Source organism: Sapajus apella, unplaced genomic scaffold, assembly GCF_009761245.1.
Source record: "Sapajus apella isolate SASKATOON/1434 unplaced genomic scaffold, GSC_monkey_1.0 scaffold13, whole genome shotgun sequence".
In the NCBI taxonomy this organism is placed as follows: Eukaryota; Metazoa; Chordata; class Mammalia; order Primates; family Cebidae; genus Sapajus; species Sapajus apella.
Genome location: NW_022436953.1, coordinates 7,514,133 through 7,518,698, shown reverse-complemented (window position 1 = coordinate 7,518,698; position 4,566 = coordinate 7,514,133).

Genomic DNA, 4,566 nt, shown 5'->3' with positions numbered 1-4,566 from the left:
TGGCCAGGCTGCTCTTGAACTCCTGACCTCAGGTGATCTGCCTGTCTCAGCCTCCCAAAATGTTGAGATTACAGGTGTGAGCCACTGTGCTCAGCCACAATTTAACTAATATAATTTGTTTATTCTTCCCTTTATTGATGAACATTTTCATTGTTTCTAATCGTAGGCCCTTACAGACAATGCTGCAATAAATAATATTTACATAGCTCATTTCACAAATATGAAAGCACCTCTACAGAAAAATTCCTGTATGCAGAATGTGGAATCAAAAGGCATGTGCATTTGTCATTTTGATAGATATTGCCATAATTTTAAAGTATATTCCAAGTTACACTTCCACTTGCAAATGTGTTATAGTTCCTGCTTTCCCACCTCTCCACTCATACATTATGTCATCAAATTCTTTGCTCTTTGCCAATCTGAGAAGTGCAAATATTATTGCACAATTCTGATCTGCATTTATCTCACAGTGAGATTAAACATCTTTTCCTTTGTAACAACCCTAAGATTATACCTCTTCTGTGAACTTTGCACAACTGCTATCTTATGTGAAAGAAGCTTTTCAAAATGAAAATTAATAAAAAGTGATCTTGATCAACTATGAGTAAAGATAGATGATCAAATCTGGTTGATAATGTACTGTCTTTTGAATATGAAGAAACGAAGATCAATTTTGATAAAGTCATTAAGTAACTTGCAAAAGTTAACTCATAAAATATTACTGTTTATCACTGAGGTAGAACTAAAATTGGCATATTTTCCCTTTTTCAAAAGGAACAAGTGATTCATTCATACAGTATGGACAAATATTAAATGCATGTTGCTGAGTGAAAGAAGCCAGAATGATAAGGCTACATTTTGGAAAAATTTTATATTCTGGAAAAGGCAAAACTTAGAGAGACAGAAACAGACCAGCCAGGCGTTGCTAGAGTTTGGGAGAGAAGAACGTTGACTATGTGAAGCACAAGGGATCTGGGGGGGCATCTAACTATTCTGTATGCTACTGTAGGGGTGGATGCATGACACTATCACTTATGGAAAACCGTAGAACTTTACAAAGCTAACAGTGAACCTTAATGTATGCAAAATTTTACAAAATCAACTAGGAGGTTGGAGGATCCCAGAATGAAATACAGGCAATGACAAAAGAACCTAACTATAGTACATATTTATAACATAACTGCACCAAAAAGGATTGGTATTCTATAACCGTGGAAATACTGGAAACTGGAAAACTGAAGGCAAAAGAAACTGTACTTAGCACACTACTCTAGTTGGTAAAGGGTTTCTCAAGGGGTACCATTTAACGATTCTGAGACTGCTGAACATGTACACGGGGACTGAGCAAATAAGTAAATGGCTGGTACATGCTCACTCTCAGAGAGGGAGGTAAATAAGAGGAAGAGGCTCTAATGTCGTGTGTGATTGTGGATTAGAACCAGAAACATAAATATGAACTTATGTTTAGATTAATATAGATGTTAATGGATAGATATAGAAATAATGATGGATATGGGTGTATATACAGGTTAGTACACCTTCACATATTTCTTACCCCTATCCACTGAAAGGGCCTAGAAACAACAATACTCCAGTAGCAGCACACACATCCTGTGCCCATGTCTTGGTTTCTATTATCATTTTCCAACAAAAGGAGCCAGGGCTTCTTGGAGAAATGGCTGATTCTAAGACTGGGTCAGAGAGTATACCAGGTGACACTGGCACATTTTATAGTGCTGGAAAGTAAGGAAATGCTCAAAAAATAAAACCCTGGAGATATTTCAAATGGACGCAGAAGCTAAGTGGAACAGCTTCCAGTGGCCCAAGCTGGAAACATTGGGGCAAAAAAAAAAAAAAAAAAAGTATTAGGTAACAATCTAAAATATAAAGCAAATAATCACTAGTTCATACTAATATGCATAAACTATTGACTAAATAAGTAAATGGATGAAAAAAGGCAACTCTCTCCCGTACAAAATAAACCCAAAAAATGTATGTAGATGATCCCCCTGCAATGAGACAGAGCATAACTCCTGACCCTATAAGTGTGGACTGCACTTAGTGACTCACTTCTGAAGAGCGCAATACAGAAAGGAGGGTGAAGTAACTTGGCAATGAAGAAACCTGACAAACACTATCTTCTCCAGGTGGCCGAGTTTAACATCGTCAGTGATGAGTCATCTTGATAGCATGTATTTTTGACATGATGTGTTTAGTTTCTGTGGTCTTCTTCTTGAAGACCCTTAACACCAGGCTCACCAGGAGAAAATGAATCCAAACAGAGGGACATTCTACAAAACTCCCTCCTAAAAACTGTCAAGGTCATCAAGGAAAGTCTAGAAAGAAGGAAAGTCTGAGACATTGTCTCAGCCCAGAGAAGCCTTAAGAAGACATGACAACTAAATGTAATGTGCTGTGATATCCTGAATGGGATACTGGAACAGAAAAATGATGTTAATAAATTCAATCAGGCCGGGCGCGGTGGCTCAAGCCTGTAATCCCAGCACTTTGGGAGGCCGAGGCGGGTGGATCACAAGGTCAAGAGATCGAGACCATCCTGGTCAACATGGTGAAACCCCGTCTCTACTAAAAATACAAAAAATTAGCTGGGCATGGTGGTGTGTGTCTATAATCCCAGCTACTCAGGAGGCTGAGGCAGGAGAATTGCCTGAACCCAGGAGGTGGAGGTTGCGGTGAGCCGAGATCGCGCCATTGCACTCCAGCCTGGGTAACATGAGTGAAACTCTGTCTCAAAAAAATAAATAAATAAATAAATAAATAAATAAATAAATAAATTCAATCAAAGCATAGAGCTCAGTTAATAAAAATGTGTCTATATCATTTCTTCATTTGTTGTAACAAATGGTGCCATACAAATGTAAGATGTTAATAATTGGGGAAACTGGATGCAGGGTGTCTGGGAACTCTGTACTGTCTTTGCGACTTTTCTGTAAAGCTAACATTTATTTATTTATTTATCTATTTATTTGTTTTTGAGACAAGGTCTCCTTCTGCCTCCCAGGCTGGAATACAGTGGCACGATCACAGCTCACTGCACCCCCGACCTCCTGGGCTCAATAGATCTTCCAGTTTTAGCCTACTGAGTAGCTGGAACTACAGAAGTATGCCACCATGCCCAGCTAATTTTTGTATTTTTTGTAGAGATGGGGTTTTGCCATGTTGCCCAGCGTGGTCTCGAACTCCTGGCTCAAGCAATGTACCCACCTTGGCTGCTCAAAGTGCTGGTATTACTAACGCTATTTTAAAGTAAAAAGTTTAAAACTTAAAAAATAAGATTGGCCGGGTGTGGTGGCTCAGGTCTGTAATACCAGCACTTTGGGAGGCCGAGGCAGGTGGATCACGAGGTCAGGAGTTCAAGACCAGCCTGGCTAAGGTGGTGAAACCCCGTCTGTACTAAAAATAAAAAAATTAGCGGTGGCAGGTGCCTGTAATCTCAGCTACTCAGGAGGCTGAGGCAGGAGAATCACTTGAACCCGGGAGGCAGAATTTACTGTGAGCCGAGACTGCACCACTGCATTCTAGCCTGGGTGACAGAGCCAGACTCTGCCTCAAAAATAATAATAAGATTGATAGATGGATAGAGGAATGGATTGATAGCTATGTGATAAAGCAAGTATGATAAAATATTATAGGTAAGATCTAGGTGCTGGGCATACAAGTGATTGCTGTAAAATTTTTTCTAACTTTGCTGTATGTTTGAAATATGCACAATAAAATATTGGCAAAAAGAATATTAATATAATTCAAAGTTATTAACATTGCTCATGTTTTTCTTTTTGCACTGTCTTCTTTTTTCCTTATTTATGATTCTACATACAAAGTTTTTAAAAAGAAATTTTTACTGTTGCATTTCATTTCTAACCATTACTATCATTCATTTTTTTCATGATTATTCCTGAAAATTATTTTGTCATGTGGAAGGTTGTTTAAAAATTATACCCCCTGGGTATCAAATCATTAGCTATGCCACTGCTGAGTACAACCAAGTGTGTACTACCCAGGGATCCCCCAGCCAGCTCCTGTCCTGGGGAGAGGCTGTGTAGGGAGCGTTCACAGAGCTCTCTGTAGGGTGCTGAGAGCCCAAAGGGCAGCAGCTGCAGTGGCAGCATGAGGGCTGGCAGCCTTAACAGTGGTCTCACTGCCCTTGTGGTGGTGAGAATCATGCTGTCAGCTTCAGCATAGTCATCTGCAAGAGACACTGGGCACTTTTGGCCCAGACGATGGCAGCCTCAACAGCAGACAGATTCCCAGGGAGTTGGAACAGAGCAGAAGGAGGACCATGGCGATGCCACCTGGTATCTGGGGAAAAAGCCAAACACACTGGATTGTATGTTTGTACGTATACATGTATTTGTGTGTGTATGTATATTTATGAATTTTAGAGCCAGGATTACACTCTGTTGCCCAGGCTGGAGTGCAGTGATATGCGGTGATATGATCATAGTTCACAGTAACCTCAAGCTCCTGGACTCAAGCAATCTACTCACCTTGGCCTCCTGAAGTGCTAGGATTATAGGCGTGAGCTGCACCTGTCCTTGTTGCCTT